The following is a 27,756-nucleotide window of genomic DNA, read 5'->3' as shown; positions in this document are numbered from 1 at the left end:
TCCTTTCTCCTTACAGATATTCCTTTAGCTATTCTTTTAGGGTAAGTTAGGTGAAGACCAATTCTCTTAGTTTTCCTTCATCTGAAAATGTCTTTTTTCACCTTCATTTCTTTCTTTCTTTCTTTCTTCCTTTCTTTCTTTCTTTCTTTCTTTCTTTCTTTCTTTTTTTTTTTTTTAAAGATTTTATTTATTCATTTGACAGAGATCACAAGTAGGCAGAGAGGCAGGCAGAGAGAAAGGAAGGGAAGCAGGATCCCTGCCAAGTAGAGAGCCCGATGCGGGGCTCGATTTCAGGACCCTGGGATCATGAGCTGAGTGGAAGGCAGAGGCTTTAACCCACTGAGCCACCCAGGCGCCCCTTCACCTTCATTTCTTAAAGATATGACATGACAGATCTTTTTTCTTTTAGGGCTTAAAAAATATTCTGTCACCATTTTCTGGCCTCTATGGTTTCTGATGAGGAATCTGATGTCATTAAAATTGTTTTTCCTCATAGGTGAAATTTCTCTCTCACTGCTTTCAAGATTTTTTTTTTCCTTTTACTTTCATTTTTAGAAGTTTATCGTGTCTTAGTGGGATTTGGGGGGTTCATTTTGTTTTTAGTTTGCTCTAATATTTGAATCTCTAGATTTCTATAGTTTGACAAATACAAAAATTTCCAGCTATTATGTATCAGAATACCTTTTTTTTTTTTTTTTTTAAAGCTTTAAAAGCTTTCATCTGTATTCTCTCCTGGGGTGCTAATGACATAAATGTTAGAATTTTTAAAATAATTTTTCAGATCCCTGAAGCTTTCATTTTTTTCAAGGATTTTCTTGCGGTTGTTTAGTTCATTTCTATTGTTCAGTTTTACAGTACCCAAATTCTTTCCTCAGTCCCCTTCATATGCTGCTGTGGAGTCCATTCATTCAAGTTTTTATTCAGGTGCTATATTTTTCATTTCTAATATGTCCATTTTGTTCTTTATTATCTTCTAGTGTTAAATCTAAAACAATTATTTCCAAGACCAAAATCAAGGAGCTTACCTGGTATGTTTTTTTTCTAGATGTTTTACAGTTTCAGGGTTTACGTTAAAGTCTTCAATCCATTTTGAGTTGATTTTTCAATATAGGGTTAGCTGGGAGTACAGTTTTATTATTGTGCACATGGCTATCTAGTCTTCCCAGCACCATTTATTGAAGAGACTGTCTTTTTCCTGTTGTATATCCTTGGCTTCTTTACTGTAAATTGATTGGCCATAGGTGTGGTTTTACTTCTGAGCTCTGTTCTATTGATCTATGTGTCTGTTTTTACCCAACATCATATTTTTATTACTATAGCTTTGTAATACAGTTTGAAATAAGGACATGTAAGGTCTCTAGCTTTTTTTTCTCAAAATTATTTTGAATATTCAGATTTTTTTTTTTTTTAGTTTCATATAAATTTCAGGATTGTTCTATTTTCTGTGAAAAATGCCATTGTAATTTCAGTTAGGGATTGCATGGATGTATATGTTACTGTGGATATGATGGACATTTTAACAATAGTCTTCCAATCTATAAACATAGGATATCTCTCTATTTATGTCTTATTTTCAGTGTACAGTTTTTTTACCTCCTTGGTTTTTTTCCTATGTGTTCCGTTGTTTTGATGCTATTTTATTTTAAAGATTTATTTGGGAGAGCTAGAACAGAAGCAGGTGGTGAGGCAGAGTGAGAGGGAGAGGCAGACGCCCCTCCCATTGGGCAGGGATCCCAATGCCAGACTCAGTCCCAGGACCCTGAGCTCATGACCTGGGTTGAAGGCAGATGCTTAACCAACTGTGCCACTAGGTGGTCCTTGATGCTATTTTAAATGGCATTGTTACCTTAATTTTTCTTCCTGATAATTAATTGTATATAGACAAGTGATTTTTATACATTGATTTTGTACAAAATATTGGAACTAATAAATTCCGGCTTTAAGGTGTTTTTTATATAGGTCATTTGCAAAGAGAGCTTTGTCTTTTGAATTTCAATGTATTTCCTGCTTAATTGCTTTGGCTAGGATTTCCATTAATATTTTGAATAAAACTAGGGAGAATGGGCATCCTTATCTGTTCCTTATTTTAGATGAAAAAATTTTAGTGTAGCACCTTTGAGTGTTATGTTAGTTGTAGGGTTCTCATAAATTTCCTTAATTATGTTCAGGTATATAACCAGTTTGTTGTATGTTATCATGAAATGCTGCTAAATTTTGTCAAATTCTTTCTCTGCATCTATTGAGATGGTCATATATATTTTATTCTTTATTTTGTAAATAGCATATCAAATTGATTTGCATATGCTGAACCATCCTTCTTGGAATAAATCCCTCTGGATCATGATGAATGATCCTTTAAGGTATTCAACTCAATCTGTTAATATTTGAGGATTTTTGAACTTACATTCATCAGGTTTATTAACCTATATATATATTTTTTCTTTCAGTGTCCTTGTCTGGCTTTGGTATCAAGGTAATTCTGGCTTCATGAAGTGACCGTGGAACTGATCATTCTTCTACTTTTTGGAGGAGTTTCAAAAGAATTGGTTTTAGTTCTTTAAATATGTGATAGAATTCATAATTGAAATCGTCTAATTCTGGACTTTTCTTTTTTGGGAGGATTTTGATTATTGATTCAAACTCCTTACTAGTAATGGATCTATTGAGATTTTCTAATTCTTTATTCAGTCTTGGTTCATTGAATATATTTAGAACTTTATTGATTTCTTCCAGGTTGTCCAATTTGTTGGTGTATCATTTTCTTATAGTAGTTTCCTATAATCCTTATATTTTTGTGATATTCATTATAATGTCTCTTTATGTATTTGAGCCTTAACAACTTATCAGTTTTATCTTTTTAAAAATCAGCTTTTAGTTTCACTGATGCTACCTATTGTCTTTTTAGCATCTATTTAGTTTTTTCAACTCTGATTTTACCTGCCTTAATTTCATATATATATAAAAGCTTTAGTTTTCCACTCCCACCTTCCACATTTTATATATTTGATATCATAATTTAAATCTTTTCACATTGTATTTCCATTAAAGAATTATAGTTGTAGTTATTTTTACTATTTTTATCTAATATTCTTCATACAAAAGTTGTGAGTTATTTACCCCCACAATTACATTAGAGAATGCTGAATTTATATATTTAGCTTTACCAGTGAATTTTATAATTTCCTATCTTTTCCTGTTACTCATTACATCCTTTTGCTTTAGGTTCAAGAACTCTCTTTAAATTTTTTTTTTTTTTATCAATATGGTCTGGTAGTAATGAATTCCTACATCTTTCATCTGGAAAATATTTTAACTCCCCATTAATTCTGAAGGATAGCCTTGCTAGGTAGAGTATTTTAGTTTGGATTTTTTTTTCCCCTCCACATGTAGAATAACTCATTCCAATCCTGGTCTACAAAGCTTCTGTTGGAAAATCTGCCAATTAGCTCAAGGGGTTCCCTTGTATATAGCAAGTTCCTTTTATCTTGGTATGTTAAGATGCTTTGCTTCTCTTAATTTTTTGAGTTTCCTTCCTTTCTTTCTTTCTTTCTTTCTTTCTTTCTTTCTTTCTTTCTTTCTGGAAATGCTCCTTCATTTGTTTGTTTTTATTCAATTAACATATAATGCATTATTAGTTTCAGACTTAGTAACTTTTGAAATTTTTATATATAAGTCGTTTCAGTGAGGGTATCTTTGGATTCATCTTATTTGTTTTGAGCTGCCTGAATGTTGATTTCTTTATTCCATTAGGAATGTTTTTAGCCATTATTTCTTTGAATAAGTTTTCTGTCCATTTTTTCTCTCTCATCCCTTCCTGGAACTCCTATAATGCTTATATTTGTAAGTCCCTAAGCTATCTTCACTCTTTTTCATTCCTACCTTTTTTTGTTCTTCTGATTAGATGACTTCCACTGCCCTGACTTCATGTTTGTTGATCCTTTCCTCTTGATCTAGACTGTTGAATTTTTCAGTTCTATTGTGTCCTTCAGCTCTGTGACTTGTTTGGTACTTTGTTATATATTGAATATATATATATTTTTAATTTTCACTTTTTAATGTTCTCTTCTACCTCAGTGAGCATCTTTATGACCATTATTTTGAACTATCTCTTACATTAAGATCTGCTTTTGAAGACTTGTATTTTTAAACATATTCCATTGTGTCTTTATTTTCCTTGTTTTATGTGTTAGAAAAATCAGCCGCCTCTTCCAATCTTTACAGAAGTCTCTTGTAGAAAATGAATCTCATCAGTCAGCCTAGATTGAGTTCATAGTTTTTTTTTACAAACTTTTGTGACTACCCAGGATGCCTCGAATGTCCTCTGTTATTAGTGAATCTCAGTAGTAAACAGGGTGTGTCAAAATGTGTCAGTGTCTGTAACAGTGGGGAAAACATATAATTAGCCTCTCCTAGGAAGAAACTAGGAGATGGGTATTTTTTCTGTGTCCTCTGTGGTGTGTCTGGGTATATGTATGGCTGTAGGGGGATGCTCCTCTGCCATTTAGATTTGCATATTTGATTACTATAATCCTGTAGGACTTGTGACTGCAGGTCTCATTGGCTATGAGAAAAAGACCGCTTGTTTCCAATGCTGCACATGTGCCTGCAGCTAGACCTCATCCCGGCTACATAAGCACACTCACCACTGGCTCTAAAGACACCATAATGATTATAACAGCTATGTGGCCATTGCTGAAGTCTCACAGCTTTCTCTTCCAAGGACAATGCAGTTGTCTGCGTTATAGACCCTAGCTGCCTGAGTCACTGTGCCACCACAAATCTGGATCTAGAGCCAGTACACATCCACACAACCTTGTACCATTAGACACAGTACTATGGTGTGCCTTTATGTTCTTATCCTTAGTCAGTAGCACTGTGGCTCCATATTAAGATCTTCCCTTGCTGATACCACTCTATAAAGTCTGAAAGAGGCGACTGCTTCTTCAAAAGAATAGAGACCAATCAAAGGCTAGAACACAAAAATCAGGAACAATTATGCCAGTAAAGAAAAAGGAAAGGAAAAAAAAAAAGCTTTTCAATAATCAACCACAATTAAATTGTAATCTACAATTTGTCAAATAATTCAAAAGTAATTACAAAGAAGCTCAGCAAGCTACAAGAAAATGCAGATAAATTTATCAAAATAAGGAAGTCAATACAAGAACAAAATGAACATTTCAACACCATAAACAAAAAACCAGGGACGCCTGGGTGGCTCAGTTGGTTAAGCAGCTGCCTTCGGCTCAGGTCATGATCCCAGCGTCCTGGGATCGAGTCCCACATTGGGCTCCTTGCTCATCGGGGAGCCTGCTTCTCCCTCTGCCTCTGCCTGCCATTCTGTCTGCCTGTGCTTGCTCTCTCTCCCTCTCTCTCTCTGACAAATAAATAAATAAAATCTTTAAAAAAAAAAAAACTCTGGAAGAGAACAATACAATGACTGAACTAAATGATGCAGTAGAGAGGTTAAGTAACAAACTTAAGCAGAAAACCAATCAATGCTCTTTTACATTTTTTGTCCTTCTTCTCAGGTGACCTAAGAAATACATAGAATACTTTAAAATAAATTATACATGCATTGTGAGCATTCCAGAAGGTAAAGTGAGAGAAAGGGGCTAAAAGCTTTTTTAAATAAGTAACTTAAAACTACCCAAATTTTGGGAGAGAAATAGAACTAGTCTCAAGAGACATAGAAGTTGCTATAAAGGTTGAACCTAAACTGTTTTGGTGTAAACTTCTTTAATTATCAAAAGTTGAAAGGAGCAGGAGGAAAACAACTTATCATGCACGCACACACACACACACACACACAATTACCAATGGATATTTTTTTAAAGATTTTATTTATTTATTTGACAGTGAGATAGCAAGAGAGGAACAAAGTGGGGGGGCAGGGGTGAGAGAGGGATAAGCAGGCTTCCTGCTGAGCAGGGAGTGCAATGTGGGTTTCTATCCCAGGACCATGGGATCATGACCTGAACTGAAGGCAGACACTTAACGACTAAGCCACCCAGGCACCCCTATCAATGGATTTATTAACACTAAGCTTGCAAACCAGCAGAGAGAGGAATGATATATTTAAATTAATGAAAGAAACATCTCCCAACTAAAAATACTATACCCTGCAATACTGTCTCTAGAAATGAATGAATGCTTTTCCCAAACAAAATCTGAGCAAATTTGTTACTACTAGATCTGCATTAAAAGAACTACTTGAGGGAGTTCTTCAAATGGAATTGAAACTATATTAAACAGCAATGCAAATGTATATGAAGTATAAATCTCAATGGTAACATTAAATATAGAGCAAAATACAGAGTATAATAAAACTGCAATGGTGGTGCACGAATTACCTATAACCTTAAAAGTGAAAGGTAAAAAAAAAAAAAACATAACAAAATTTCGGGGGCACCTGTGTGGCTCAGGTGAGTTAAGCCTCTGCCTTCTGCTCAGGTCATGGTCTCAGGGTCCTGGGATTGAGCCCCACATTGGGCTCTCTGCTCAGTGGGGAGCCTGCTTCCCCCTCTCTCTCTGCCTGCCTCTCTGCTTACTTGTGATCTCTGTCAAATAAATAAATGAAATTTTGGCTATGGATTCACAGAACAAAAATAAGTAAACACTGACTTTTAGAAAACAAAGTGAATGTGTAAAGTTAGTGGGCGGGGTGCCTGGGTGGCTCAGTGGGTTAGGCTGCTGCCTTCGGCTCAGGTCATGATCTCGGAGTCCTGGGATCGAGCCCCGCATCGGGCTCTCTGCTCTCTCGGGGAGCCTGCTTCCTCCTCTTTCTCTGCCTGCCTCTCTGCCTGCTTGTGATCTCTCTGTCAAATAAAAAAAAAAAAAAAAAAAAAAAAAATCTTAAAAAAAAAATAAAGTTAGTGGGCAAAGTGTAAGTTTTTCTATGCAATTAAACTTGTTTTTATCAAATTAAAATAGATGGTCATAACACAAATTGATGCATGTCTCATTTTAACCACAAAGGAAAAAACCTCTTATGGATACAGAAAAGATAAAGAAATGAAACCAAATCTCAATCAAAAAACATCAAATAACAAAGCAAAAATGTAAGAGAAACAAAAGAGATGCAAAACAGAAGACATTGTAAGACTTTACTTATCACTGTCTTAATGTAAATTGATTATATCCCCCAAAAGACAGTGATTGCATAGATAAGAAAAGTTCTAAGACTAACTTGTCTATAGGAGATTAACTTTAGATATAAAGACATGCATAGGCCAGAAGTGAAGGGATAGAAAAATAGATTCTTTGCAATTGGCAATCAAAAGAGCAGAGATGGCTACACTTTTATCAGAAAATATAAACTTGTTTTTATTTTATTTGTTTTTTTTAAGATTTTATGTATTTATTTGACAGGCAGAGATCACAAGTAGGTGGAGAGGCAGGCGGGGGTGGGGGAGAAGCAGGCTCCCCGCTGAGCAGAGAACTGGATGCGGGGCTCGATCCCAGGAACCTGGGACCACGACCCGAGCCGAAGGCACAGGCTTTAACCCACTGAGCCACCCAGGTGCCCCCATAAACTAGTTTTTAAAGATTTTATTTATTTGAGAGAGAGAGAGAATGTGAGAGTATGAGCAGGGGAATGGGCAGAGGGAGAAACAGACTCCCTGATTAGCAAGGAGCCCAACACAGGGCTTGATCACAGGGCCTTAAGATCATGACCTGAGCCCAAGGCAGATCCTTAACCAATTGAGCCACCCAGATGCCCCAGAAAAAAATAAACTTAAAAAAAATTGTGACTAGAGAAAAAAGAAGGCTGTTAAGTAATAGTAAATTTTCAATTTAACAAGAGGATATAACAATTGTAAATATATATATATCCATCTTTAGAGAACCCAAAAAATTAAAACAAATGTTGACAGATCTGAAGGGAGAAATTAATAGTAATTCAGTTATGGTAGGAGACTTCAATACTGTACTTTAAATTATGGATAGAACATCCAGGCAGAAAATCAGTAAGAAATGAGCTCACTTAGACAACACTATAAATAAAATAGACCTAACAGACATATACAGAATTTCTCACCCAACATCTGCAGAATACATTTTCTTCTCAAGCACACAGGATGCTTTATGATAGAGATGATATGTTAGATCACAAAATAAGTCTTAACAAATTTAAGAAGATTGAAATAGTGCTGAGTATCTTATCAGACCACAATGGAATGAAACTAGAAATCAAAAACAGAAAACAGGGGGCTGCCTGGGTGGCTCAGTGGGTTAAGCCTCTGCCTTCAGCTCAGGTCCTGATTTCAGGGTTCTGGGATCGAGTCCCACATCAGGCTCTCTGCTAGGCAGGGAGCCTGTTTCCTCCTCTCTCTCTCTCTGCTTGTGATCTCTCTCTCTGTCAAATAAATAAAATCTTTAAAAAAAAACACAGAAAACAGGCAAATTCACAAAAATACAGAAGTTTAACAACACATGCTTAATCACTGGGTAAAAGAAGAAATAAAGAATTTTAAAATACCCAAGACAAACGTGAAAATGCAACTTCCCAAAACTTGTGGAATGCAGCAAGAGCATTACTAAGGAAGTTAGTGGGGAAGTTTATTGTGTTACAGACCTACATTTGAAATAAAGATCTCAAACAGCTTAAATTTATTTCTTTTTCAAATTTGATTTAAATTTTAGTTAGTTAACATATTATAATATTGGTTTTAGGAGAATTTAGTGATTCATCACCTACATATAATGCACAATACTCATGACAAGAACCCTCCTTAACACCCTTCATCCATTCCATCCACCAGCAATCTTCCCTCCATTAATCCTCAGTTTGTTCTTGATAGTTAAGAATCTGTTATGGTTTGCTTCCCTTTCTCTTCCCCCACCCCTTCTCCTATTCATCTGTTTTGTTTCTTAAATCCACATCTGAGTGAAATCAAAGAGCCTCACTTTAGATCTAAGGAACTAGAAAAACAACAAATAAAATGTCCTGACTATCCAAAGTGATCCATAGATTTAATGCCATATCAAAATCTCAAATGCATTATTTATAGAAATAGTAAAAACACCTTAAATTCATTTGGAATCCTAAAATACTCCAAATAACCAAAGCAATAGGACTGGAAGCATCCTACTCCTTGGTTTAAGATATTATAAAGCTATAATAATCAAAAGAGTAAAGTACTCTCATAAAACAGTCATATGGTCAAGTGGAATAGAATGAAGAACCCAGAAAAATTTGAGCTTCTTTGGTCAACTGATTAACAAGCTTGCCAAGAACACAAATGGAGAAAAGATTACCTCTTCAACAAATGGTGCTAAGAAAACTTGTTAACCACATGCAGAAAAATGAAACTGGACCTGTATCTTCCACTAAATACAACAATCAACTAAATGTCAAACAAATTACTGAAGGAAATAAAAAGTTCATGGATATTGGTCGAGGCTATAATTTTTTGTATATGACAGAAAAAACAAAACTAGACAAGTAGAATTATATCAAATTAAAAAGCCTTTGCATGTCAAAGGAAACAAGATGAAAAGACAGTCTACCAGAGAAAATACTTGCAATCTGTATATCTGATAAAGAGTTAATATCCAAAATACATGAGAAACTCATAAAATTCTATAGCAAATAAATAAATAAATAATTAAAAATGACAAAGGGTCTCTGAATACACATTTCTACAAAGAAAATATACAAGTGGCCAACAGTTAAATGAAAAGGTATTCAACATTTTGGTTCCCAAACCCTATCAGAGCACCTCCTGCATGAAGCACCCCAGTACACCTCTGCCTTCATCCAACTCAACTCCATGCACCCCACCAGAGTGCCCCTTGAACTCAGTATCCTCAGGAAACACAGCTTGCACTCACTTCAGACATCCTGCCAGGGCACCCTTCAACCAGAAATGAAGAATACAATAACTGACATCAAAAATGCACTAGAGGGGCGCCTGGGTGGCTCAGTGGGTTAAAGCCTCTGCCTTCGGCTCAGGTCATGATCCCAGGGTTCTGGAATCGAGGCCCGCGTCGGGCTCTCTGCTCAGCAGGGAGCCTGCTCCCCACCCCACCCCACCCCCCTGCCTGCCTCTCTGCCTAGTTGTGATCTCTGTCTGTCAGGTGGATAAATGAAATCTTTAAAAACAAAAATGCACTAGAGAGTGGGTGTGTGTGTTGGGAGTTGCCTGGGTGGCTCAATTAGATAAGCATCAGACTCTTGGTTTGTGGCTGGGTCATGATCTCAGGGTCTTGAGATAAACCCCCACATAGGGTTCTGTACTCAGCATGGAGTCTCCTTTGGATTCTCTCTCTTCTTCTGCCCCTCCTCCTGCTTGTATTCCTCTCTCTCTCTCTCAAAAAAATCTTAAAAAAAATGCACTAGAGGGAATTAACAGATTAGAGGATGTAGGAAAAAAAATACATCAGTGATCTGAAAGGGTAATGCAATATGCCCTACCTGAACAGTAAAAATAAAAATAAATAAATAAATGAAGGTAGGTTAAAGGATTTCTTGGACAACATCAAGTGAACATACATTTGCTTTACAGTGGTCTCAGAAGAAGAGAGAGAGATAAAAGGACAGAAAACTTATTTGAAGAAATAATACTTCCCAACCTAGGGAAAGACACAGATATCTAGGTTCAGGAAGCACAGAGTTCCAAACAAGATAAATCAAAGGAGGTCCATACAATGACCCATATAATTAAAATGTCAGAAATTAAAGAGAAACAACTAGTAAAGTACAAAAAAAGAAAAAAGAAAGAAAGACAGACTTCATAAGGATATCAACTGATTTTTCAGCAGACCAATAGGGAGTAGCATAATATATCATAGTGCTGAAAGGAAAAAGCCTACAACCAAAAAGAATACTCTTCCCAGCAAGACTATCATTCAGAATTGAAGGAGATAAAGGAGGTCCTTTAAAATTTCTTGTAAGACTGACTTAGTGTGATGAACTCCTTTAACTTCTGGTTGTCTTAGAAACTCTTTAAGTGGTTAAGAAAAGGCCATAATTAGAAGGAATTATAAAAGAAAAAAAATCATGAGTAAAAGCAAACATACAGTAAATGTAGTAATCACTTTAAAGTCAGTATGAAAGGTAAAAGACAAAGGTAGAAAAATTATATCTAAAAAATAAAAAGGGTCTGTAAATGAAAATATAAATGAAAATGTAAAATATGTCATCATATACATAGCATGGATGAGGGTAAAAATGTAATTCTTTAAGAATATGTTCAAACTTAAGTGATGGGCAACTTAATATAGACTGCTATATACTTAAATTGTTATATATGAACCTCATAGTCACAACTAAAAACCTATAATAGATTCACAAATAGAACAAGAGAAGAAGGAACAAAGAAGAACTGCAAAACAACCAGAAAACAATTAACAATGTAAATGGTCTAAATGCTCCAAAAGACATAGGGTGAGAGAATGGATTAAAATTAAGACCCATCTATATATCTATACGCTGCCTACAAGAGACTCATCTAAGACCTAAGGATACAGCCAGAATGAAAATGAAGAGATGGAAAAAGATATTCCATGCAAATGTAAGCAAAACAAACACAAAAAGTTGGTGTGATGATACTTATCTCAGAAAATAGACTTTTAACAGAAACTGTAACAAAAGACAACAGCATTACTTAATAGAGGGATTAATCCAAAAAAGGATTTAATAATTGTAAACATCTATGTACCCAACATTGTAGCATCTAAGTACATAAAGCAAATATTGATAGACAAAAAAGAAGAAATTAACACTAATATATTTTGTGAATCAGAAGAATGCCATCTTGGACAAATCTACCATGATAATTGCTTTGTGACCTAAAGCTTTTTTGAGTACGGCCCTCTCTCCTGATATTATTTCCTTTTGTTAAGCACAACCTTAGGTACACTCTTAGGGCATATTCTCCTTAACCTGATCTGTGATGACTGACGCACAACGATTCTCATATAGTCTCTTCCTGGATGGCCTCCCAATACCTACTCCTCAGCCTCTAGGGCTATAAAAGCAAGTCTTTTGGGATATGGGCTTATGCTCAAGGCCACCCAAGACATACTTCTGGTGAAAGTCCTCTTAATAAACCATTTCTTGTCAAGCTGGACTTGCCGGCCTTTATTTTCAGTGTTACAACAACTTCATCCTTTAGATGTAGTTTTGCCTATACCTCCCTTTCACAGAATATACATTAATAGTTGGGGATTTTAACACCTCACCTACATTAATGGATAGATCATCCAGGCAGAAAGTCAACAAGGAAACAGTTGCTTTGAATGACACATCAAGCCAGGTTGACTTAACAAATATATATAATTTCATCCATCCATCCAGAATATTCACTTTTTAAGTGCACATGGAATATTCTCCAGTATGCATTACATATTGGGCTATAAAATAAATCTCAATATATTTAATAAGATTGAAGTCATATCAAGCAACTTTTCCAACCACAATGGTATGAACTAGAAATCAATTACAAGAAAACAACTGGAAAGAACACAAATACATGGAAGCTAAACAACATGCTACTAAACCAGTGAATCAACAAAGAAATCACAGAGGAAATTAGACAAACAAAAACAAAAACATGGAAACTGAAAATCAAAACACAAAGGTCCAAAACCTTTGGGATGCAGTGAAAACAGTTTTTTAGAGGAAAATTTATATCAACACAGGCCTACCTCAAGAACAAAAAATCTCAAATAATCTAATCTTATACCTAAAGAAACTAGAAAAAGAACAAATAAATCCTGCAGTAGAAGGAAGAAAATAATAAAGATCAGTGCAGAAAATAAATGACAGAGACTAAAAGAAAACAATAGAAAAGATCAATGAAACAAGAGATGGTTCTTTGAAAAGACATTCTCAAACCTTTAGCAGACTCAGCAATAATACAAAAAAAAAAAAAAAGAAAATTCCAATAACCTTCAAAATCAAAAATGGGAGAGGAAAAGTAACAACTGATATCACTGAGACTACTACAAAAAAAATTATAGGATAACAAGTAGGACAACCTAGAAGAAATGGATAAATTCCTAGAAACATGTTCTTTTAAAGTTCAAGCAAAAAGAAACAGAGAATTTGAAATCACTAATAATAAAATTGAATTGGTATTTTAAAACAAAGAAATAAACAAAAACTCCTAACAATCAGAAGTCCAGGACTGGATGGATTCATGGGTAAAGTCTATAAAACATTTTAAAAAGAGTTAATGCCTAGTTTCCTCAAACTATTCCAAAAAATGGAAGAGGAAAGAAAAAGTTCTAAATACATTCTATGAAGTCAACATTATCCTGATACCAAAACTAGAGAGATTCTATGAAAAAAGAAACTACCAACCTGTACCCCTGGGGATAAAATTATATGTTTATAAAAAATAAAATTAAAAAAAAAAAGAAAGAAAGAAACTACCAGCCAATATCCCTGATGAGCATAGATGCAAAAATCCTCAACAAATTATTAGCAGACTGCATTCAACAATAACACTAAAAGGATCATTCATCATAATCAAAAGGGATTTATTCTAAGGATGTAAGACTGCTTCAATATTCACAAATCAATCAACATGATACACTACATTAACATAGTAAAGAATAAAAATACAATGATCTCAATACAGACAGACAGAAAAAACATTTGACAAAATTCAACATCTGCTCATGATAATAAAAAAAAAAACTTCTCAAATGGGTTTCAAGGGATTATATCTCAGCATAATAGAGACCATATCTGACACACCCACAGCTAACATCCTAATGTGGAAAAACAAAACTTTTCCTTTAAGATCAGGAACAGCAAGATAACAAAAAGAAATAAAAGGCATCCAAATTGGTAAGGAAGAAATAAAACTGTCCCTATTTATAGATGACATGATACTCTACACAGAAAGTCCTAAAGACTCCACCAAAAATCTATTAGAAGTAGATGAATTTAGTAAATTATGGGATATAAAATATACAGAAATCTGTTGAGTTTCTACACATTAATAATACAAAAAAAAGTAAAAACATTTTATAACTGTAACAGAAAAACCCAAAATACTAGGAATAAACTTAACCAAGGAGGTGAAAGACCTCTATTCTGAAAACTATAAAACACTGATGAAAGAAATTGTAGATAACAAAAACAGATATCCCATCTTCATGTGTTGGAAGAATTAATATTGTTAAAATGTCCATACCACCCAAAGCAATCTACAAATTTAATGTAATCCCTATCAAAATGCCAACAGCATTTTTCACAGAATTAACACAAATAACACTAAAATTTGTATGGAACCAGAAAACACCTTGAATAATAAAAGCAATCTGAGAAACAAAAAGCTGGAGGTATCACAATCCCAGATTTTAAGATATATTAGAAAGCAATAGTAATCAACGCAGTATGGTATCAGCATAAAAATAGACCTATAGATCAATGGAACAGATTAGAGATCCCATAAATGAATCTACCCTTATATGATCAATTAATCAATTACAGAGGAAGTAAAAATATACTATGGAGAAAAGCAGTCTCTTCAATAAATGATGCTGGGAAAACTGGATAGCTACAACCAAAAAAATGAAACTTGTCACTTTCTTACACCATACACAAAAATAAACTCAAAATGGATTAGATACCTAAATGTGAGACCTGAAACCACAAGTATCCTAAAAGAAAATGCAAGTGGTAATTTCTTTTATATAAGCCTTAGCAAAATGTTTATGGATATTAACAAAGGTAAGGGAAACAAAAGCAAAAATAAACTTTTGGGACTACATCAAAATAAAAAGCTTTTGCACAGTGATGGAAACCATCAAATGACAAAAAGACAACCTACTGAATGGGAAAAGATATTTGCAAATGATATATCTAATACGTTAATATCTAAAATATGTAAAGGAATTGTACAACTAAAAAAATCCAATTAAAAAATTGGCAGAGGACATGAATAGACATTTTTCCAAAGAAGGCATACAGATGGCCAACAGATACATGAAAAGATGATCAACACACTATCCGTCAGGAAATGCAAATCAAAAGCACAATGAGATACCATCTACACCTGTTAAAATGGCCAAAATTAAAAAGACAAGAAATAATCAGCATTGGCTAGAATGTGGAGAAATTAGAAAACTTGCACAGTGCTGGTGGGAATATAATTTGTTGAAGCCACTGTGGAAAACAGTATGGAAGTCCTTCAAAAGGATAGAAATACCATATGATTCAGTAATTCCATTACAAGGTATATAGCCAAAGAAAACAAAAACATTGATTTAAAAAGATATATGTACCCCTATGTTTATTCCAGAATTATTTACAATAGCCCAAATATGGAAGGAATCTAAGTGTGCATTGATTGATGAAAGGATAAAGATATACTCACACACACAATGGAACATTACTCAGCTATTAGATCAGATCTTGCAGTTTACAACATGAATGGACCTAGGTCTTATATTAAGTAAACTAAGTCAGAAAGACATACTGTATGATTTCACTTATATGTAGAATCTAAAAAGCAAAACAAATGAACAAAGAAACAGATCTATAAATAAAGGAGAATAAATGGGTAGTTGCCAGAGGGGAGGTGGATGAGGGTTAGACAAAATAGGTGAAGGGGAATGGGAGATACGGGCTTCTAATTATGGAATGAATAAGCCATGGGCATGAAAGGTATTATGTACCTATATTATGCAAAATGTCAACACATTCTGCTCTTCAACTATTAAAACAGTTGACTATAAAATACTGCTGAACTCGTATCATGACATTCCTCTGCTCAAAATACTTGTATCAGCTACCAAGGGTTTCATGGTTTCTGGAGGCTGGCATCCCAATCAATTTTCTATAAACAGCTAGCAAACCCCATTTAAAGCCATCTGGCGCCAAACAGCCTTAATATTCCTGTTAGATGAGAGTGCTTTCCTCACTGTCTCATGAGAAAGGAAAGTAACAGAAAAGAGAAATCCCATAAAAGAAGAACATTTTCATACTAAGGACTCAGAAAACCCCAGTGCTAGAATACTTCATGGTTGGGGTGGTGGTGGTGGTGGGTAATGAGAAGATCTGGGCATTTATTTCTTGTCTTCTGTTGTTGAATCTTGGCCTGGGTACATTTGTTATCTCTTTAACAATATCTATTCATAACCTATACACAATGAGTTCTTGTAGAATTGATCCATAATCTTGGAACATAACAGGTGAATCAACTCACATGATATAACATCACCCTCATGATTGGGGCGTACAAGTTGATCAATAAATATAATTATGGTTAATATTTATTGAATGCTTCATAGAATTTTTATGTAGTACCTCATCTGATTCTTATAACAATCTTTTGAATTTGGTGCTACTATTTTCATCCTGCTTTATAGCTCTATAGTCAATAAAATTTATAGTCAATTTAGTCAGTAAATCTCATATGCAATTATTTGTATGTGTATGTGTACATTAGCCACATAAAAGTTAGACACATTTAAATCAGTCTGTATTTGGATGGCTTTGTATTTGAAGTTAATACCATGAAGCTTCCTGTGTTACTGTTATTTAGAAAGGTGGTTGGGGGGAAAGCTGAAAGGATAGTTACAAGAGAGACCCTAGCTTTTTTGTAGGTAATGAAGAGGTAATTGTAGATTTGGGAAAATGAATAAAATATTTATTTTGGAAATCTCAGGAAACAGACTGGATTTGAAAGTAACAAAGTTAATCAGACTACCAATGACAAAGCTGTTACAAAATTATGTGTTAAAGAAGTGATATTTAAAAAAAATATCTAGGAAGTAAAATTGCCAAGATTTTACATGTGATTACACTAATTTTAAGTTAGAAGGAAGAGTCAAAATGACTCTGAGGTGTCAGTGGAAGTTGGAAACAGTGTCTATGATAAAGGAGAAGCATTCTGCTTAGGGAAATGATTGTTATTTCAAATGTATGCAGGTAGCATCTAAGATACTCTTATGACAAAAGCAAGTGGCAAGTAGTAACTAGTAGTAGGGTTGGATCTACATGTTCTCTGCTAAGATAAAAAAATGAGTTCACCAGGCCTACTAGGTGGGCCCAAATCAAATACAGTACACTTTCAGGCTAAAAACCTATCAAATAAAATTGTGTAACTCTATGTGTAGATATTCATCAAATTCATCAAAAATCTATTATGCATAACTCCTTTCCATCCATCCCTTTTTAAGGAACAGTCACACTAATAGGATGACCATATATGAATCCAGTCGCTATGGCAGCTTCCTCTAGAACATTACTTGGACCAGTACTGTGAAAATCAGAATCTATAATTATTTTGGTATGTGCTTTGTGGTGAAACAGCATCTCCTCCACCCCCACCTTACCATAGGCAACTTTAAAGTTTTGGTCATTTTGGTCTCTTTTCTTGGTTGAAATTGCTTTTCACTCCCTATAATACTTAGGCATATTTAAATTCAGATTTTTTATGTATTTATTTTACAAGTTCACTCTCAGAAAGCAATTTCTTTCCCCTCTTTTTTGTGTGTTTGTGTGTGAGGTTCTTGAATGATGTGTGTGAGGTTGGGAGAGGATATTTAAATGCAGTCTTCAACTACTAAGACCAGTGTTAACAAATTATTGCTTCAGAGACAACTAGATACAGTAGTTTAGCACATAGAATAAAGCTTTGAGATAGGAATGAGGATTTTTAAATATATGTACTCTAGACAGGTGATATCAGTAAAACGGAGTACTAGAAGGTCCGGATACTCATCTCTCCCCCCAAATGAAAGAAACTATATAAACTAAAGTAGAAAGCCTTGGAATACAGGGTCCAGGGTGGCTTATTCAGTTAAGCCCCTGCCTTTGGCTTAGGTCATGACCTCAGGATCCTGGAATAGAGCCCCACATCAGGCTCCCTCATTGGGGAGTCTGCTTCTCCCTGTGCCCCTCCTCTTTCCCCTACTTATGCTCTGTCTCAGGAGCAGCTTGACATCAGGTGATATCCCTCAGAGGAATTTTCACTCTATAATGAAAAGGAGAGAAAAATCCCAACAAGGCTAACTACTGTGAGTGTTTGCAGCCCCTGTTAGAGAGTATCCCATTAAGGCTGATCTCAGTTTATGTAGATGCTCCGGAGTACCTTTCAATGCATTTGCTCCTCAGGGTTGGAGTTGTTACTGCACTAAGAAACCCAGTAACAGCTGTGTCACACTGTCTGGGATAAAAATGCCATAACACCTTGCCTTGAATCCTAGGTGATAGTTCTGACCTGTCACTGCAGGGGCCAAACTGCCACTACCTTGAGTCCCACAACCTGATCCCAGGTCATGGTACTGAATCATCATTGCCGAGGCTCTGCTACTGCCATGAGTTCTACCAGAGGCATCCCACATCATGGCTCTAGTCCTCACTGTTGTGGCCACTGGCCATGCCACCCCTGCTCTGACACCAGTTCTGAAGGTTCTGATAGTTTTAACAGACCACCATCAGAGTCACCCTCTGACTGCTTTCATGGGTCAGAGTTAAAACAAGCTGTGCTTTTACTATACCCTGGGCCCAAGCCACTCCTGCACTTTCTTATCATAGGACCCACACGACTGTTTCTCCATCATTCCCCTGAAGCTACTGTGGTAAGCCTGAGGCCCAGGTCCTAATTCCATGAAGGATCTACATACCCCCACATCTTAGACCCCAGTGCAACAGTTGCAGTGACCCAGGACCCAGGACCCAGGAGATGGGGTAGTTCCATATATACTTAATCCAAAACCTAGGCTTTACTACTAGGTCAATGTCAGCAAGTCGGATCAACTGCTAAAGGGGATCTCCTTGGCTAGAATTTTCTTCCTTGGGCTAAAAAGGGAGATCAGGAAGACCCTAGCTCTTTCTCCAAAGATCTCAAAGCCCTACCTTCCAATATTACCCATAAGACTTCTGCAGTCTCAGCCCCCAAAGTCTCGACAGAGTACCCCAACACTGATCTCAGAGAACAGAGCACCACAGAAACTGTGCTACTGTGTTTTCCCAGAAACCCAACACATTGTATCACACCCAACCAGTGGACTTGCAAAACTGTCAGGTGAAAGACCCACTGAATCTAGTCTGAACAGCTGAAAGAGGAGACTGTGCCCTCAAATGAGTAGGCATTAATGCAAAACTGTTAGAAACATGAAAAAAAAAAAAAGCAATACAACAGCAACAAAGATTTTCTAGTAATTAAATCCAACTAACTAATTTTCTAGTAACTAAATCCAAAGAAATAGATATTTGTGGATTATCTGAAAAAGGATTCAAGATAATTACTTTAAGGAAGCTAGATTCAAGAGAATACAGATAGCTCAGAGAACTCAGAAAAACACATGGACAAACCAAGAAGCTTAACAAAGAAATCATAAAATAGAATCAAACGGGAATTTTAGAACTAAAATTCTATAAGGAATGAAATGAAAACTCCAACAGAACATTTCAATAGCAGGCTTAATCAGAAGAATAATCAGTGAATTTTGAATACAGATCTTGTGGTATTATCTAGTCATAGGAGAATAAAGAAAATGAAAAGTGAAAAAAGTCTGTGTGAATTATGGGACACCATTAAGTAATACAATATCACATTTTGAGAGTATCAGGAGAAAAGGAGAAAGAGACAGAAAGTTTAAAGAAATAATGGATGAAAACTTCCCAAATCTGGGGAGAGAGATGGTTATTTATGTACACAGACCTCAAATATGTCTAAACAGATTCAGCCCAAATGAAACAGTGTGTCAGTCTCAAGACAGCACAAAAGCATAGTTGGAAAAGCACGTGGAGTGTAAGTGAAGGAGACTTATTTCCTCATCTCAGATCTGAGTAATACTTCTTAGTCTTGAAAGTTGTGGCATTGTGTAGAAAAAGACTTATGGTGCTCTGTAGCACAATTCTCCCTGTCACCAGAACCAGGTACTAGAGGGTTGTCTTCTGTGTGGGCTGCATGCACACTACTATTGTGGTGGAGCCACATCTGCCTTCAGCTCAGTTGGCTGTAGTCATCTACTTTGCCTGTAGTGGGTGCACTGGGTAAATTTTGGTTTAGAGGCCTGTCTGGGGACTCCACGAGTTCATAGGTGGGTAGGATTGGCAGTCAAGCCAGCTTTCTGCAGTTAGACTCTCTGCCATAGCTGCAGGTGTACAGATTCAGAGAGAGCTTCTCAGAAGATTAACCTAAGGAGAGCTATACCAAGACAAATAATAATTAAAATGGCAAAAAAAAAATGATAGAGAATTTTAAAAGCAGCAAAAGAAAAATTACATATAAGGGAAGCCACATAAGGCTATCAGCTAATTTTTCAGCAGAAAACTTGCAGCCCAGGAGGGAGTAGAATGATATATTCGAAGTGCTATAAGTGAAAACCGGTTACCAAAAATACTATAAAACATATCCAAAATAGGAGAGATAAAGACTTTTCTGGACAAATGTTAAAAGAGTTCTCTACCATTAAGCCAGCTTACAAAAAATGTTCAAGGGAATTATTACAGCAGACGGAAAAGGGCATAAGTAGAAGAAAATTATGAAAGGAAAAAAATTTACAAGTAAAAAATATAGTAAGGTAGTAGATTACTTATTTATAAAGCCAGTATGAAGGTTACAAGGAAAAGTAGTAAAATCAATTATATCTACAAAAATCAGTCAAGGGATACACAAAATAAAAAAGGTGTAAAATATGAGATCATATTCATAAAACATGGAGGGAAAAGAAAACATTTTAGAATGTATTGGAACTTTTAGAATGTATTGGAACTTAAATGACCCATCAAATTAATATAGACTTTTATACACATAAGGTGGTATATGTGAACCTAATAATAATCACAAACGAAAAACCTATTATAGATTCACAAAAAATAAAGAGAAAGGAATCTAAACATAACACTAAAGAATGCCATCAAATCACAAGGGAAGAGAGCAAGAGAAGAAAGGAACAGAGAACTATAAAAATAATAAGAAAAAAGTTAACAAAATAGCATTAAGTATATATCTACCAATAATTAGTTTAAATTTGAATGGACTAAATGCTCCAAAAAATAAACAAACAGAGGTTTACTGACTGTATTTAAAAAAAAAAAATTTAAAAAGCCTATTGAAATGGCTACCTTGAAGAAATTCACTTCAGACCTAAAGACACACATACACAGACTGGAAGTGAATTGCTGGAAAAAGATACTCCATGCAAATAGAAGCAAAAAAGACAAAATTCACTTTAAATAAAAGAATGTAGGAAGGCACAAAGAAGAGCACTACAAATGATAATAGGATCAATCCAACAAGAGGTTATATTAATTGTAAATACTTATACATCCAAGATAAGATAACCTAAATAAAGAGAGTAAATATGAATATACATAAAGAGGGAAATAGACAGTACTACTATAATAGTAGGGGAATTTAAACCCCACTTACAAAAATAAATAGATCATTTAGGCAGAAAAGGAACAAGGAAACAGTGCTTTGAATGACACATTAGACCAGATTGACCTAACATATATACAAAATATTTCATCCAAAAAACAGAATATACTTTCTTTTCAGGTGCATGTGGAATACTCTCTAGGATGTTGTTAGGACACAAAGCAAGTCTCAGTAAATTTAAGAAAACTGCAGTCATATAAAGCACCTTTCCCAGCTACATTATTTTATTTATCTATGTATAAATAAATAAATAAATAAATATATATATTTATATATATAAAATATATTACATATAAAAATATAATATTTTTAAATATAAAGCTAGACATCAACTACCAGAAATATCTGGAAAGAAGACAAATACATAGAGGCTAAACAAAATGATACTAAACAGTGAATGGGTAAACCAAGATATCAGAATTAAAAATACATAGAGACAACTGAAAATTAAAAACAAAAAATTATGGTCCAATATTTTTGGGACTTGGTAAAAGCAGTTTTGAGAGAGAAATTTATATCAACACAGGCCTACCTCAAGAAATAAGAAAAATAAAAAAAAAGAAATAAGAAAAATATCAAATATTTGACCTAACCTTAGAGCTAAAAGAACAACAACAACAACAAAACACAAAGCTAGTAAAAGGAAATAAATAATAAAGACTAGGAAAAAAGACTGGCAATACAGACTTAAAAAAAAAAAGCCAATAGAAAATATCAAGGAAACCAGGAGTGGATTCTTTAAAGATAAACAAAATTTAAGCCCTTACAGGGTCCCAATACCATAAAGGTTAGGTCCTGACTCCATAACCAGTGGATTTGATCATCACAGGGAGCTTGAGACCTCAGCTAGCTGAGGTTCCTAATGCCCACATCAGCCCCAGACACACTAAAACACAGGGGGAAAAAAAAAAAGCCACAGTTTAAAAAGGCCAAGAACTTGGAATGTGCTCTCCCCCTCCACCTTAAAAACCCAGACTGGAGCAAGATCTGGCTCATGGTGAGCTTATGACCTCAATGAACCAGGGGTCACAAGCCTGCATTAGCCACACTGTGGAGCTATAGCTCAGAAAACAAGCCGTGATTGTGTGTGTGTGTGTTTTAATGTGTTTATTTGCTTTTTAAAAATTTTATTGTACTTTTTAAAATCTGTCTTGTTTTTTTTCTTTTCTTTTTGATTTTGTTCTTTTCATCCTTATTCTCTTTTCTTCTATCCCCCTTTTTCATTTTTTTAGTATTTTCTTATTTTGTCATTATTTTTCCTTTTTCTCTCTATAAAAAGTCACATTTAAATGAGTAACTAACATACATAGCCACAGCTCCACGTAGCCAGCTAGCAAAAGTCGCCAGGCACACACAGTCTGCATAAAGTTCACCATACACAAGCCACACCTTCAACTTTAGAAGTAGCCATTTTGCCTAATCCATAGAAACAAACACAAAAAAATCATGCAAAATGGGAAATGCAGAGGAATATACTTCAAATGAAAGCAAAAGAAAAAAGGTCTCAGTAAAAAAATTAAACAGAGATAAGCAATATGCCTGATAAAAAAAAATTTGTAATAATGATTGTAAAGATACTCAATGGACAAATTAAACAGAGATAAGCAATATGCCTGATAAAAAAAATTTGTAATAATGATTGTAAAGATACTCAATGGACTGGAGAAAAGGATGGAGGAACTCAGTGAGACTTTGAATAAAGGGATAGAAAATACTAAAAAGAACCAATTAGAGCTGAAGAATACAAAACACACTGCAGGGATTCAACAGTAGATTAGAGGATGCAGTAGAACATATCAATTATCTGGAAGACAGGCTATTGGAAAGAAGATAAGGTGAATAGCAAATGGAGAAAAGAATTTTTTTAAATGAGGATAGAGTAAAAAAATCTCTTGGACAACATCAAACAAACATTCACATTATATGGGTCCCAGAAGAAGAGAGAAAGAAAGGTGTAGAGAACTTCTTTGAAAAAATTATAATTGAAAACTTCCCTCGCCTAAGTAAGGAAGTAGATATCCATGTCCAAGAAGCCCAGAGAGTTCCAAACAAGAACCAAGGAAGTCCACATTACAGTATATAATAATTAAAATGTCAAATTTTAAATATAAAGGGAGAATCCTAAAAGCAGCATGAGAAAAACAAATAGTTATTTATGGGGATAAGGTGGGGGGGTACCTGTGAGACTTTCAGCTGGTTTTTCAGCAAAAACTTTACAAACAAGAAGGCCTTTGATATCCAAAGTGCTGAAAGGTAAAAGTTAACAACCAAGAATACCCCCACCAAGCAAGGTTATCATTCATATATGAAGTAACAATAGTCTTCCGGGGGGAGGGGAGATATAAAGGAATTTATCACCACAAAACCAACCTTACAAAACATGTTGAAGGGATTTTTTTAAGTAGAAAAGAAATAGCCATAGACATAAGAAAACATAAGAATAAAAAGGTATAAAATACAACAACATATACGTAGTATATGGAGAAGGGAGAAGGGGAAAAAGAAAAAGATTTTTTTTTTCTGTTTTTAGAATATATTTGAACTGATATAACCATCAAATTAATATGGACTTTTACTTAGGATGATATTTATGAACCTTATTGTAACCAGAAACCCAAAACTTAGGATACACAAAAAATAAAGGAAATAATGCCAAATAAAGCACTATAGATACTCATTGATCACAAAGAGAGCAAGAGAAGAAGGAAGAAAAAAGAACGATAAAAGCAACCAGAAAGCACAATTTTAAAGTGGCAATAAGTTCATACCTATCAATAATTACTGTAGTCATGATCTCAGGGTCATGAGATTGAGCCCTGCATTGGGCTTAGTGCTCAGCAAGAAGTCTGTTTGAGATTCTCTCTCTCCATCTCTCTCTGCCCTTCCTCCCCAACTCTTTAAAATAAAATAAAATCTTTAAAAGAAATAATTACCTTAAATGTAAATGGCTTAAATACTCCAATTAAAAAACAGAGTGATGGAATGGATTAAAAAAAAACAAGACCCATCTGTATTCTGCCTACCAGAGACTCACTTAAGACCTAAAGATGCATAGAGACTGAAAGGGATGAGAAGAGAAAACATTCAACATGCAAATGGAACAAAAACAAAAACAAACAAACAAAAAAACTGGGATAGCAGTACTTATATCAGATAAAATAGACTTTAAGACAAAGTTTGTAACCAGAGTCAAAAAAGGGCACTACATATTGAAAAAGGGATCAGTCCAACAAAAGGTTATAACAATTGGAAATACTTATGCACCCAACACTGCAGTACCTAACACATAGAGTAAATCTTAATGGACATAAAGAGAAATTGATGGCAATACAATAAACTAGGGGACTTTAACACTCCACTGACATCAGTGGCTAGATCATCCAGACAAAAAAATCAATAAGGAAACAATGTCTTTGAATGACACATTGGACAAGGAGGACATAATAGATATAAACAGAACTTTTCATCCAAAAACAATATATTTACAATCCTTTTCCAGTGCACATAGAACATTCTGAGACTAGGTCACATATCAGGCCATAAAACAAACCTAAATAAATTTAAGAAGATTGAGATTATACCATACATCTTTTCTGACCACAATAGTATGAAACTAGAACTAAATCACAAGAAGAAAACTGGGAAAAAAACACAAAACACAAGGAGCCTAAACAACCAATCAGTCATCAAAACTATCAAAGAAATTAAAAAAAATACATAGGGACTAATGAAAATGAAAATACAATTGTCTCTGAGACACAGTGCAAATAGTTCTAAGAGGGAAGTATAGACAATACAGGCCTACCTCTGGAAACAAGAAAAAAAAAAAATGAAAGAATCTAACCTTACACCTAAAGGAACTAGGAAAAGAAGAACAAAGACCAAAGTGAATAGAAGACATGAAATAATAAAGATTAGAGCCCAAACAAATGACATAGACACTTAAAAATACAATAAAAAAATAACAAACCTTTATCAAGACTCATCAAGAAAGAGAAAAGATTGAAAATCAGAAATGAGACAAAAGTAACAATGAATACCATAGAAATAAAAGAAATATAGACTATGAAAAATTATATGCCAATAAGCTATAGAACCAAGAAGAAATGGATAAATTCCTGGAAATACACTATCTTCCAAAACTGAGCCAGAAAGAAATTGAAAATCTGAATAGACTTGTTATAAGGAATGCGTAGGAATCAGTAATTTAAAAACCACAAAAACGGGCACCTGAGTGGCACAGTTGATTAAGCATCCAACTGTTGGTTTCAGCTCAGGTCCCGATCTCAGGTTCACGAAATCAAGCCTCACTTTGGTCTCCAGTCTCAGCATGGAGTCTGCTTGAGATTCTCTCCCTCTCCATCTCCCACTTGTGCTCCATCCCTCCCTCTCTAATGAATAAATCTTAAAAAAAAAAAAAAAATCCCAAAAAAATAGAAGTTCAGGACCAGATGGATTCACCAGGTGAATTCTGTCAGACATTTAAAGAAGAGTTAATATCTACTCTCCTCAAACTATTCCAAAAATTAGAAGAGGAAGGAAATCTTCCAAATGCATTCTAAGAAGCCTGCATTACCCTGAAACCCAAGCCAGACAAAGACATCACACAAAAAAGAAAACTACAAGCCAATGTTCCTGATGAACATAGATGCAAAAATCCTCAAAAAGTATAAGCAAACCACATACAGCACTGTATTTAAAAAAAAAAATCATCAAGATCAGTTGGGATTTATTTCTGGGATGCAAGGTTGGTTCAATATTTGCATATCAAGGGGCGTCTGGGTGGCTCAGTGGGTTAAAGCCTCTGCCTTCGGCTCAGATCATGATCTCAGGGTCCTGGGATTGAGCCCCGCATCGGGCTCTCTGCTTGGTGGGGAGCCTGCTTCCTCCTTCTATCTCTGCTTGCCTCTCCGCCTACTTGTGATTTCTACCAAATAAATAAATGAAATCTTTAAAAAAAAATATTTGCATACCAAGCAATGTCATATACCATTATCAACAAAAGAAAAAGGATAAAAATCATATGATCATCTCATTAGATGCAGAAAAAGCATTTGACAACATTCAACATGAATTCATGACAAAAATTCTCAATAAAATGGGATTAGAGGAAATGTACCTAAACATAGTAAAGGTCATAAATGAAAAGCCCACAGCTGACATTATACTCAATGGTGAAAAACTAAGTTTTATCTCTAAGGTTAGGAACAAGACAAGGTTGCCCCCCCACCTTTTTAAAAATTCCAATATAGTTAACATACAGTGTTATATTAGTTCTAGGTGTACAATATAGTAATTCAACAATTCCATATATCTCTCAGTGCTCATTAAGAAAGCACACTCCTTGGGGCACGTGGGTAGTCAGGTGGGTTAAGAAATTACACTCCTTAATTCCCATTACCTATTTTACTCATTCCCCTCCACCCAACCCACCAAACTTTATTCTGCTAACCATCAGTTTGTTCTCTACAGTTAAGAGTGTATTTCTCGGTTTGTTGCTCTCTCTCTCATTCTCTCACTGTCGTGCTGGGTTTTTGCCCATTTGTTTTGTTTCTTAAATTCCAGATGAGTAAAAACATATATATCTGACTGAACCTATTTTGCTTAGCTTTATACTTTTTAACTCCATCCATGGTGCTGCAAATGGTAAGATCTCATTCTTTAAGGATGTCCACTCTTCACACTTTTATTCAACATTGTACTAGAAATCCAAGCCATAGTACTCATGTAAGAAAAAGAAATAAAAGGGATCCAAATTGGTAAAGAAGTTAAACTGTCACTAATAGCAGATGACTTACTACTAGACATAAAGCATTCTTAAGATTTCACTAAATATAACTAGAAGTGATAAATGAATTTAGTATGGAGGCAGGATAAAAAATTAATACCCAGAAATTGTTAGTATTTATATACACTAACAATGGAGTTGCAGAAAATAAAGAACAAAAAACACCATTTACAACTTCACCAAAATTTTTTTTTAAATACCTAAAAATAAACTTTATCAAAGAGGTAAAAGGCCAGGGCTCCTGGGTGGCTCAGTGGGTTAAGCCTCTGCCTTCGGCTCAGGTCATGATCTCAGAGTCCTGGGATCGAGTCCCGCATCAGGCTCTCTGCTCAGTGGGGAGCCTGCTTCCCTTCCTCTCTCTCTGCCTGCCTCTCTGCCTACTTGTGATCTGTCAAATAAATAAATAAAATCTTAAAAAAAAAGGAGGTAAAAGGCCTCTATCTGAAAACTAACTGTACTCTGAGCACTTTTGTTCACAAAACTGGAAGAAATAATACAAAATTTGTATGGAACCATAGTAGACCTAGAATATCCAAAACAAACTTAAAAAGACCAAAACTGTAGTATCACCATGCCAGATTTCAAGATACACTACAAAGTTCTAGTAATCAA

General features: G+C 35.0%; 1 long non-coding RNA gene across 1 annotated transcript in view; it reads left to right on the top strand.

The window, feature by feature from the left end:
* The window catches only part of LOC125096751 (uncharacterized), a 63,247-nt gene extending 45,955 nt beyond the window's left edge, over positions 1-17,292 (top strand). The window contains exon 4 of the long non-coding RNA XR_007126380.1: positions 17,143-17,292. This is a non-coding gene — a long non-coding RNA (uncharacterized LOC125096751). The remainder of the gene's footprint in view (positions 1-17,142) is intronic.
* Positions 17,293-27,756: the final 10,464 nt, after the last annotated feature.

The sequence above is a fragment of the Lutra lutra genome, chromosome 4, assembly GCF_902655055.1.
Source record: "Lutra lutra chromosome 4, mLutLut1.2, whole genome shotgun sequence".
In the NCBI taxonomy this organism is placed as follows: domain Eukaryota; kingdom Metazoa; phylum Chordata; class Mammalia; order Carnivora; family Mustelidae; genus Lutra; species Lutra lutra.
The sequence above is the reverse complement of the archived record's forward strand: the minus strand, read 5'-3'. Positions and strand labels throughout refer to the sequence as shown.